This window comes from Lipotes vexillifer, unplaced genomic scaffold, assembly GCF_000442215.2.
Source record: "Lipotes vexillifer unplaced genomic scaffold, Lipotes_vexillifer_v1.1 scaffold150, whole genome shotgun sequence".
NCBI lineage: Eukaryota > Metazoa > Chordata > Mammalia > Artiodactyla > Lipotidae > Lipotes > Lipotes vexillifer.
In genome coordinates, this window is record NW_006792921.1 from 2,454,727 (window position 1) to 2,467,201 (window position 12,475).

Consider the following 12,475-nt stretch of genomic DNA (forward strand, 5'->3'; position numbering starts at 1 on the left):
CCTGCACCTTAGAGGCTTCTCCACGAGAAAATGCCGCAGCGCTCAGCTCCAGATTCAGCCTCAACGGTGGGAAGGCCAACTTTCCTCCCCGAAGCTTTGTCTTTCACCAGCATGGAGTGACCCGACCTCCTTCCTCCGGAAAGAAGCCAAAAGATAGGTTAGCCTTTTTCTTCTTACTGGGTAGGGTTTTCTTGTCCTGTGGCCCATTTTCCTACGCTGCTCTTGCTTTGCACGGCTTTTCTCCCCTGGGGCAGATGAGTTCAAGGAAATGGATGTGGTCCTTCAGATTTCTCGGTAGCTGGTGGGTTGAAAAGGCTTTCAAAGCTGTCCTCAGTATGGTTCTGATTAGGTCTAATCTGCAGAATCGAACTTCCGTTTTTTTCTTTTCTTTTTTTCTCTTTTATTTTTTGGTACAAATCCTCAGGACCAACACTGCTTCATTAGTAAATTATTGAATGAGCAAGAAGATTTAATTACTATGTATTATACAAATGTGCCTGTTTGACTTTCAAAAATCAGACTCAGGTAGGCAGGAGGCAGCAGCATCCCTGGCTTTACCTCCTTGACAACTGGGAGTTGCCTGAAAGTAGTAGCTGAGCAGGGCACTGAGCCTGCATTCATTCATTCACTCTTTCATCTCATAAACCTCTGTTGGCGGCCCTGGACTAGGCACTGAGTGTGCAGAGCCAATCTCCTTTTCTTACATAAAAGAAGTGGAGCCTTCTGACTAGACCAGGGCCAATATGCCTGTCGCCTACTATTCAACCCCTGAACTAGGCCACCTTATCTACAATGGTACAATTTTACTGGAAACAACATTTGTGCCTCTTGTTGGCCGTGGAGCAGCCTTTTGGGAAACTGGAAATCAAGCCATGCACGTAAAAGACAAGTGAATTGAACGAAGGGTAAGTCAAGCACTGGGCCTGGGTAGCAGCCTAACATACATGCATGAGTGTCACTTGGAGTCCCTTCGCCTTGGGTCAGCTCTTTCTACAATGTGTTTCTTGGCCAGTATGAGAAAGACTGATATGTACTTTTGACACTGAGAAGACCTGAAGCAGAGGAATCCTGATGTGGAAGAGCCAACTAGAGAGCTGGAGGAATATTTTCTTAGTAAAAACTATGCTGCCACACGATGTTGGTCTGGTTCTCTGTCCCCAGACCAAAAGCCAGGCTGGAATTACAGAGCCAGATACACATCACCCATGACAAACAGAGCAGGCTGATTTCAGACAAACTAGCTAAGCTCTGTGAGGCTTCTGCCACTGCGAGAGGGAGACCTCAGTTCAAATCCCAGACTCCACTTACCAGCTGTGACATGGGGCAAATGACACCTTCTGAGCGGCCTTTTCTCACACACAAAATGGTCATAATAATTATATCTTTTGCATGGTGTCTGTGGAAATTAAATGAGGCACTATGTGTGAACATGAGCTGGTGCCTGTCAAGTGTTTGACAAATGTTAATTCTCTTCTGGGGGCTTTTAGAAGGAATAAGGTAGCAAAGGATGAGGGCAGACTGATGCATCAGAATGAGTGTGGGGTAAACTTTTAAGAAAAATTAATTTTTTGACAGAATTGATTTTTAATAAACTTTGGCTGCTGAACAATTCTTGAACTGAACACTAAGACTGAATATGTCTCTGGTTTATGCAGGTTACACAATTCATAGCTTATTTCTGGAATGAAGTTAGTGATCATGTGGTCAAAACCCATTCACAACTTGCAAAAAGATTAGATGCCTTCCCAGACCATTCACTCGTTGGTAGCTCCACTGTGTCCTACCTCTCACCCCTCTTCAGAAAACCAGAGACCGCCTCTGACTAAGGATGCCCAGACCCTCCAACCATTCCTCCTATGACAACGAGGTTTCCTGATCATTTATTATCCTTTTCATCCTTTTTTAAACCTCCCTAGTTTTATCGTATTCCTTTTTAAATGTGATGATCAAAAGCAAATAAAATACACCAAATGCTTCTGACTATGGCAGAAAAAAGAACAGTAACCTCTTTTGCTCCGGACGACTCTATGATGAAAGTAGTCTTTTGGCAGCCATGCCACATTGCCCTTACAGTCAACTGAAACCCCTAGGACTTTTTTTTTTTTTTTTTTTTTTTTTTGCGGTACGCGGGCCTCTCACTGTTGTGGCGTCTCCCATTGCAGAGCACAGGCTCCGGACACACAGGCTCAGCGGCCATGGCTCACGGGCCCAGCCGCTCCACGGCATGTGGGACCTTCCCGGACCGGGGCACGAACCCGTGTCCCCTGAATCGGCAGGCGGACTCTCAACCACTGCGCCACGAGGGAAGCCCCTTAGCTTTATTTTTAAAATGTCATGAGTATAAAAAGAATATCCATTTACATCAAGTTCAAAATTACCTGCGGTGTTAGAAGTCAGGATCGTGGTTGGCATTGGAGAGAAGGGTAGGATATTGATCAGGAGACCCCCAGGGGGATATGGGGGGCTGGTCCTTTGTGGTTTTTGATTTGATGGTGATCACACAGGTGTAATCATTTTGTGGGCATTCATCAAACCATACAGGTGTGAATTGTGCACTCCTCTATATGTAAATAGTAAACAGAAACCAATTTGCAATGATCAGAAAGCCCTTTATAAAAGTCTCTTCTTTTCTTTCCTCCCTGAGCACAGAGAACAGAAGAGCATATAATTTAATTCATTCATCAAACTGATTTTGTGAGAAGCTTTTAGGTACAAAGCATTGTACTCTGTAGAGTACAGGGCATTAGGGCTCTGGAGACAAAGATGAAGCAGACACAGCCCCTGCCCACAAAGAACTTACAGATCAGTGAAGGATGAACATGTATCAGATATCACTGTATACCAGGGGAAAATGTCCTGGGGTACTAAGAGGGATCAGGCAGCTGGTTTTCATGAAAAGCCATTTGAATAGCATTTCATATATCCAAGAATCATACGTAATCTTCGTGAATTTATAGTGAATGACGTTGTTTTACTACTCATACAATGAAGAGCTTCTTAGATTCTATTTTTGTCTCATTTTGTGACAAGATCATGAAGAAATTTATACATACATAATCAAAAGAGATATGTGATTGTTGTTACTGAAGATATTAAAATAATATATACTTTATAACATTTTTTCAAAGATCCAACTTTAAAATATTTCCAACAAGGGAATGCCCAGGGAATTAATTATAAGGCAACTTTTGAACATAAAGATGAAATTTTTAAATGAAAATCAATCCATCAGCTAATGAACAGGTAAGCAAACTGTGGTATATCCATACAACTGGATGTTATTCAGCCACAAAAAGGAGTAGTAATACATGCTACAACGTGGATGAACCTTGGAAACATTGTGCTAAATGTAAGAAGATACAAAAGAGCACATTTTGTGTAATTCCATTTATATTAAATATCCAGAAGAGGCAAATTCATAGAGACGGAATGTAGATTAGTGGTCTCCAGGGGCTGGGGTAAGGGAGGAATGGTAAGTGACTGCTTATAGGTACAGGGTAATTTGGGGGTCGTGTTTCGGGTGATGAAAATGTTCTGGAATTAGATAGTGGCAAATGGTTGCTTGACCTTGTGAATACTAAAACCCACTGAATTGTACACTTGAAAATGGTGAATCTCATGCGAATTATATCTCAATAAAATATATAGAAGGCAATTTTCAAACATACAGGTTGAAATTCTGAAATCATAAAATTTTTTTCACTGAGAAATTCTCAGTACAATTTTATGATACATCTAATGAATGAGTACCAAAAAACATACACGTAAAGATGAAAAGTTATAAAGATCAAAATGGGGGAATGGGCTTCCATTTTTGTGAGAATTAAATCAGGACCTAAAGCAAACCTTTCACACAGGGCTTCGGAGGGATCAGGACATGACCACTTGTGTCTCTACTTCTGATTCCAAAACAGAATCATTCAGGCCTGGGTTACCCATATCAGTGGATATTTTATGAACTCCTGTTTTTCTTAACCTGCTTGACAACAAAAACGCTTTTGCTTACCTCTCTCATAAGCAGCCCTTTCTCTGATCCCTGTTGATAGAAATTAGACAGTAATTTGTTCAAGTCAGCGTTTACAGGCGAGATGAGTTTTCCAGAGGAGAGCCTTCTCTCCTCTGGAAAGGACTCAAAGCAGCCAATCAAAGGGCTCTGTGGAGGAAACCCAGGTAGAACCCCAGTAATAAATACATTTATTGCCTAGACAGTAAAAAGTACTGGAGAGTTGAAAATAAATTCAGAGTTATTTAAACTTAATTTATGACCAGGAAAATAAACCCTCTCTTCCACCATTAATGTTTTTTATCTGGACCATCAAATGTCACACGCTACTGATTTTGGTTGTAAGGTCACTGGAAACAACATATCAGAGGTGTCAGCACCACAAATCAAGTGAAATTCCTTTAAAAATAAAAACGTCAAGAGTAAAATAATAGGCAATAGTTACTTCGTGCTATGAAAGACTTCTAATATATCAAAAGGTTCACCTTTTTCTACCTTTATGGTGTATCACTTTCAGCGCTAAATATACTTCTGCTTAACAGATAAAGTAAAGAAAACAGGCATCAGAATGCCGATGACAATAAGAATGATGACGTATAATAAAACTATTTGAAGGCACAGAAACATTAGAAGGCAGAAGCCTGAATATATCAAAAGACAAACAATGACCCTGAATATAGGGAGATCTGCTCTCTAGCATGTCAATTATTTTAAGGGGTCACCTTAAAGGTCAGGTAAAACAGTGTCTTTGAAATCAGAATACAAATTATATTGGGTTTTGGTAAGAAAAAAAATGAACATCTTAGAGCTAATGTGATTCTACACAGAGGTCTAAATCCTGAAGCAATCCTCTGGTCTTTTATCTAAGGATTGAATAAAATAGAAGCAAGTGCCCATGTGCTGGGAGGAGATGAAAGGTAATGGAGACTTGGAGCAGACGGATTCTTCAGGATCCTGATGTTAAACAACTGACAGGCAGTGGCATTTGCCATAATGCGCTGTTGCTAAGTGCGTGAACTCCTGGCAGGGTAAATTCAGCCAGGCTTATTCTTTATGCCAAAGCATCTGACTGAAAGGGTTATCAAAGCCCCAGATAAAAAATGACTTTGTTTCATCCTTGTGACATATCTTACAGTGATTTTCTAGGACATTAAAAGTAAAATCTTGCTTCCTGATTCAAAGACTCATAATCCAGTGGATGAAACGGCTCCAGGAAAGGATAAAGGAGGATGGAGCCATTCACATAGAAGCACAAATCTCCCCCAAGATGGTAGTGAACAGTTAGAGAAAAGCCATAATTCTTTAGTTTAAGCCTCCCAAAGTTCTTTTATCATTGGGAGTAGTGGGGAGGGGAAGAGGAGGTCATGTTTGCCCATCAGCAGGTACCATGGGGTGGGAGATGGGCCAGTGTCATCACTGGAGTCACAGTACAGGTGCTCTGCATTTCAGAAAAGTCAAGTATGGCTGACTCCAGAATGGAGTATCCCTCTTGGCTATGCTGGCTATAGAATTTTAGTGATGAAATTGAATGCCAAAGACTTGAACTTCTATCTCCTTTCATATGACAGATGAGGATACTGAGGCTCAACCCCAGGAGGGAAATGCTTGAGGACACAGCCAAGATGAGAGCCTCCACTGTGGTCCCTGGCTCTGGCCAGGCCACTGATGTGACTGTCACACACAAGCCCCACTTGTGTGAAGCAGCTGTTCCAACTGGGAGGCAGGCTCCCTAGAATGATCTCCCCATAACAGCCCAGGGCTTGATTTGATGTGTATGTGATGATAGTTAAGTCACTGAATTCTCTGTATCTCAGTATCCCCATGAAGTAATTTGATATCTGTACACGTCGACTTTTCAGAATACCTCTATTAGGCTTGGGTATCTTAGGAGAAGACTCCATAAGAAAATCCCCATACAGTCTAGCAGGTAAGAGACCAGATTGTCTAAACTGAAGCTTGGCTCTGCCATGGGCTAGCAGTAGAACATTGTACAAGATGCTAAACCTCTCTTACTCCTGGTTTCCTTATCCATAAATCGGGGATAGTAATAACTGTACTTACCTGGTGTGGTGTTGTGGTGATGCAATAGAAAGCTCTCAGGACCACAAAGTGTGCATTTATACAACAGAGAACGAGAAGTCCCTGGAAGAAGGGAACTGGAGGTCTCAGGTGTCCTGGCCCACTGTTGTCCTGCCACCCAGCCCATCAGCTTTCACCTGAGACACCAACCTGGTGTGAATGTGAGTATGCGACTGAAGGGCATGATTTAGGCATGTGCAAACCCCATAACAGCCCAGGGCTTCCATACCTCAGGCTGTCTTCTCTTGAGCAATCTGCTCAAATGATGGATGATTCCTCTGGTCAAGATGGGGTTCGATTCAGAGCCACATAGTGAGAGACGAGAGCCTCAATGCCAGTCAGCACCCTATTTATTTGTGGTTTTGTCTTATTAAAGACAAATGATGCTGAGGCAGTTCTATGGGCGGCGAATGAATTATTTATACATTTGATTGAATTGGAGGACTCAACCCTGTTTAACTCTTGAGTTTTCAGCCTGGGGTATAGGAATTCTATTCAGCACCCTCTAATCACTTGCTGAATTTTACTTCGGGGTATCACCTTGAAAACTCATGGGCTACATGGCAAAAAGATGTCTGTACTCAAGGCTTTATAAAGAAAAAATATCGAAAACAAACTTGGGTTTGAGAAAACCACCAGTTTCTACAAGACGTTTATTGGGGAATCATGTTCTTGAACCTTTAGACCTTTGAAAGTCTAGAGGTAAAAATATTTAAAATCAAATGTAATGATATGGCACTTTTATTACTTTTCCCTAATTTTAAGGGGCGCTTTCCTCTTCCTTCAGGCTTTCAAGTTCACTCAAAAGTAATTGCTGGGACTTCCCTGGTGGCGCAGTGGTTAAGAATCCTCCTGCCAATGCAGGGTACATGGGTTTGAGCCCTGGTCTGGGAAGATCCCACATGCAGAGGAGCAACTAAGCCTGTGCCCCACAACTACTGAGCCTGTGCTCTAGAGCCCGCAAGCCACAACTACTGAAGCCCGGGCGCCTATAGCCCATGCTCCGCAACAAGAAAAGCCACCACAATGAGAAGCCTGCACACCACAACGAAGAGTACCCCTTGTCCGTTGAGAAAGCCCGTGTTTAGCAACAAACACCCAACACACAAAAAAAGTAATTGCTAACCCTGCCTCATTCTATTACTTGTAAGTTCAGTATAATTAGAGACATATTCAGTTCATTACTAGCTTGAATTTTTGCCCAGCTGTTTTTCAGCCTGTTGTCTTTTCAAAACACTTTATTGAAAACTTGTTTTACCTCTGTAGGTAGGTTTATTCCTAGGTATTTTATTCTTTTTGTTGCAATGGTGAATGGGGTTGTTTCCTTAATTTCTCTTTCTGATCTTTTGTTGTTAGTGTATAGGAATGCAAGAGATTTCTGTGCATTAATTATGTATCCTGCAACTTTGCCAAATTCATTGATTAGCTCTAGCAGTTTTCTGGTGGTATCTTTAGGATTATCTATGTATAGTATCATGTCATCTGCAAACAGTGACAAACCTGTACTCAGAAAACTATAAGACACTGATGAAAGAAATTAAAGACGATACAAACAGATGGAGAGATATACCATTTTCTTGGATTGGAAGAATCAATATTGTGAAAATGACTACACTACCCAAAGCAATCTACAGATTCAATGCAATCCCAATCCCAACTTACCAATGGCATTTTTTACAGAACTAGAAAAAAAAATCTTAAAATGTATGTGGAGACACAGAAGACCCCGAATGGCCAAAGAAATCTTGAGGGAAAAAAATGGAGCTGGATGAATCAGACTCCCTGACTTCAGACTATACTACAAAGATACAGTAATCAAGACAATATGGTACTGGCATAAAAACAGAAATATAGATCAATGGAACAGGATAGAAAGCCCAGAGATAGACCCACGCACATAGGGTCAACTAATCTATGACAAAGGAGGCAAGGATATACAATGGAGAAAAAGCAGTCTGTCAATAAGTGGTGCTGGGAAAACTGGACAGCCACATGTAGAAGAATGAAATTAGAACACTCCCTAACACCATACATAAAAATAAACTCAAAATGGATTAAAGACCTAAATGTAAGACCGGACACTATAAAACTCTTAGAGGAAAACATAGGAAGATTAACACTCTTTGACATAAATCACAGCAAGATCTTTTTTGACCCACCTCTTAGAGTAATGGAAATAAAAACAAAAATAAACAAATGGGACCTAATGAAACTTAAAAGCTTTTGCACAGCAAAGGAAACTATAAACAAGATGAAAAGACAACCCTCAGAATGGTAGAAAATATTTGCAAATGAATCAACGGACAAAGGATTAATCTCCAAAATCTATAAACAGCTCATGCAGCTCAATATTAAAAAAACATAACCCAATCAAAAAATGGGCAGAAGAACTAAATAGACATTTCTCCAAAGAAGACATACAGATGGCCAAGAGGCACATGAAAAGCTGCTCAACATCACTATTTATTAGAGAAATGCAAATCAAAACTACAATGAGGTATCACCTCACACCAGTTAGAATGGGCATCATCAGAAAATCTACAAACAACAAAAGATGGAGAGGGTGTGGAGAAAAGGGAACCCTCTTGCACTGTTGGTGGGAATGTAAACTGATACAGCCACTATGGAGAACAGTATGGAAGTTCCTTTAAAGATGAAAAATAGAATTACCATATGACCCAGCAATCCCACTACTGGGCATATACCCAGAGAAAACCATAATTCAAAAAGACACATGCACCCCAATGTTCATTGAAGCACTATTTACAATAGCCAGGTCATGGAAGCCACCTAAATGCCCCTCGACAGACGAATGGATAAAGAAGATGTGGTACATATATACAATGGAATATTACTCAGCCATAAAAAGGAGTGAAATTGGGTCATTTGTAGAGATGTGGATGGACCTAGAGGCTGTCATACAGAGTGAAGTAAGTCAGAAAGAGAAAATCAAATATCGTATATTAACACGTATATGTGGAATCTAGAAAAATGGTACAGATGAACTGGTTTGCAAGGCAGAAATAGAGACAGATGTAGAGAACAAACATATGGACACCAAGGGGGGAAAGCTGGGAGGGGGTGGGGGTGGTGGTGTGATGAATTGGGGGATTGGGATTGACATATATACACTGATGTGTACAAAATAGATAACTAATAAGAACCTGCTGTATAAAAAAATAAAATAAGATAAAATTCAATGAAAGAAAGAAAGAAAGAGCCAGGAATACATACGGCCAGTCTGCAGACCCCAAATTGCTGTGGAAATCTACAGCTGTGAAGAACAGAGAGAAATGGATAAACAAAAAACAAAAAAACAAAAAAAAAAACTTGTTTTAGTATCACATTCTTTAAAGGAAAATAATAACTCCCAAGTACACTTTATAGGAATTGCTCAAAATACAGGACCCAATGCCAGAAACTAATAAACTCAAATCACAGAACTCACGTCAGAAGGCTGCCATAAACTGTTTTAGAGCAGTTTGGATATATTTGACCTGAAAATTGAAATGCATGTGCTCTAATACATAGTTTCACTGGAGAAACTGTCACCAGGTATCGCTATTTAAAACTCCTGTCCTTATTTCATTCACTGGATTTCAATTTAGCCCCTAAATATCCTTTTTCCTACGAAGAACTCCAAACGCTTTCCCATGGCATTACCCCAAAGCGTCAGCCTGGCGGCCTGGCATTGGTTAGTCCTGTTTTATAGCACAAGATGCTTGGATGGGCAATGGTTTTCAGGCCAGACCCTTGAGATGAAGAGTTTTGACCTTGTTGCTTCAACGTGCTGCTTTCATCCTGGGGAGAGGGGATTTCAGGGGAGAATGCCCTGGTGAGGGGCTGATCCCACACTAACACCTGAAACTCAGAGGTGGGTCATCAGGCTTCATGGCCCGTGTGTTAAATGACCTGCAAAGTTGAAAGCTTGAGCAAATGAGCCCGTGGGTACACATGGAGCATAGGGCTGGTCATTTTCTAGGTTAGCTCCTCAGAGAGCACTGGGGCAAAGCAGGCAGCTCCTCCTGGATCCAAGAACCAGGAGAGAGAGCCTGGCCTTGCAGGACTAATGGAAAAAAAAAAAGAGTTGCTCCAAGCCACCTGGTTACCTGGCAAGCTGAGTGCCTGCCAGGTGGAAAAGCACAGTTGACATCACTGTCTAGACAGGATCATTCCTGGAGACTCATTTCTTAAATCTGCTGTTATTTCAAATGGTAAATTCTGGAGGGGAGTGCTTTGAATAGCTTTATTTTTTTTAAATTAATGAATCAAAGCATGAAAATGTACCTATCTGGAAATGTGGAATCTGGGAGGTATTTCTGATTGATGTCACCCCATGTCTGGTCCACAGAAGGTGGACTTGGGGCTCTCAACACATTGGCTTCCTAGGTCCATAGCATTTAAGCACTGAGGTATGATAATAGTGACTCTCCAGTCCGCAGGTAGAAAAATTAAGGCTGAGATGTGTGGCTGAACAATTTCTTAATTTCTAGTTAAGATAGCTGGCCATTATCTTAATTTCCAGTGAAATACAGGAATGTGAGCCACACAGACCTTTTTTCCATTCTGAGGCCTGAGGCCTTTACTTGGCTAGGAAGGGGAAGCGTCCATCAAGAAGAAATAGCATGTCCTCATTCTTCTTCTGAATTCCATCAGTGAAAGATACAGGATCTAGTACCCAGTGAAATATTCTGACCTGAGCAATGTGTTTTATTTTTGATAATAAATGAAAATTCTAATTCGACTTCTACTCAATTTGGGGGATCTCTGATCTCATGAACATGCAAATAATCAAAAGTAGAGTGTGGCTGGTACTTATTTTACATGAACAGAATCATTAGGTATGAATAAGAAGAACTGATAACTTGTGTATATTTCCACGTCTACAAACCAATTTGGGTTAATTTGCAGACTTAGTAGAAGAAACAGTCAAGTTGTTTAAAAAAACAATAATGACTCAGTTTGACTTATTTTTTAAAAACGGATTTGGTTTACATTAGTGCCAAAAAAATAATGAAGTACTTAGTTATAAATCTAACAAAGTATGTATAAGACCTACTTATATGAAGAAAACTACAAAACTCTGATGAGAGAAATCAAAGAAGCTCTAAATAAATGGAGAAATATTCCATGTTTATAGGTAGGAAGACTCAATATTGTCAAGGTATCCCAGATTGGTCTATAGATTAAACTCAATTCCAATCAAAATCTCAACAAGTTACTTTGTGGATATCAACAACTGATTCTAAAGTTTATGTGTAGAGGCAAAAGACCCAGAATAGCCGATACAATATTGAAGGTGAACAAAGCTGGAAGACTAACACTCCCTGACTCTAACACTTACCATAAAACTACAATCATCAGGAGAGGATGGTGTTAGTGAAAGAATAGACAAATGGATCAATGGAACGGAGTACACAAAAATAGTCAATTCATCTTTGACAAAAGAGTAAAGACAGGGCTTCCCTGGTGGCGCGGTGGTTAAGAATCTGCCTGCCAATGCAGGGGACACAGGTTTGAGCCCTGGTCCAGGAAGATCCCATGGGCCACGGAGCAACTAAGCCCGTGCACCACAACTGCTGAGCCTGTGCTCTAGAGCCCGTGAGCCACAACTACTGAGCCCATGCACCACAACTACTGAAGCCCACGCGCCTAGAGCCCGTGCTCCGCAACAGGAGAAGCCACCGCAATGAGAGTCCCGGGCACTGCAACGAAGAGTAGCCCCCGCTCGCCGCAACGAGAGAAAGCCGTGCAGCAACAAAGACCCAAAGCAGTCAAAAATAAATAAATATATATATATATTTTTAAAGTAAAGACAATTCTAACTCTTGGAGTTAAAAAAAAAGAAACCTGGGTCCATCATTATGTCGAGTTCCTCACACAGGCTGGCAAATTGAAGGTACTTATTAAATACTTGTTGAATGAATAAATGATCTGTTCCCAGCACTGGGTAAATTGGGGTATTTTTTCCCATGTACAAAATGGGAATGTAATGCCAGTCTCTCAGGGTTGTGACAAGAACTCTATGGGAAAAGTATATAAGTATATCCAGAAAATCTATAACAGCCAGCCCTCAAAATGTCTACTTGGGAGGAAGGTGCTTCAAGGTGAAAGAAGGCCTGGTGGTGGGGAAAGGTAGGGCTGTTTGGGGCAAGGCGTTCAGTGGAGAAGGAATGAGCTCTCCGGGGGAGAGAGCAGCGCTGACAAAGAACAGATGTACAGAAGCTTAGGGTGCAGAGACACCCAGGAGCCAGACAGAGGAGGAGTGACTTAGTGATTGACAGTGGACTTATTTTTTATGTTTCCTATAAGGTCGAACTCACACTTGGCATGCATTACATGTCAATCAATAAGCCTGTTTTCAAGGGTGGAACCTCATCCACCCTTCCCAAA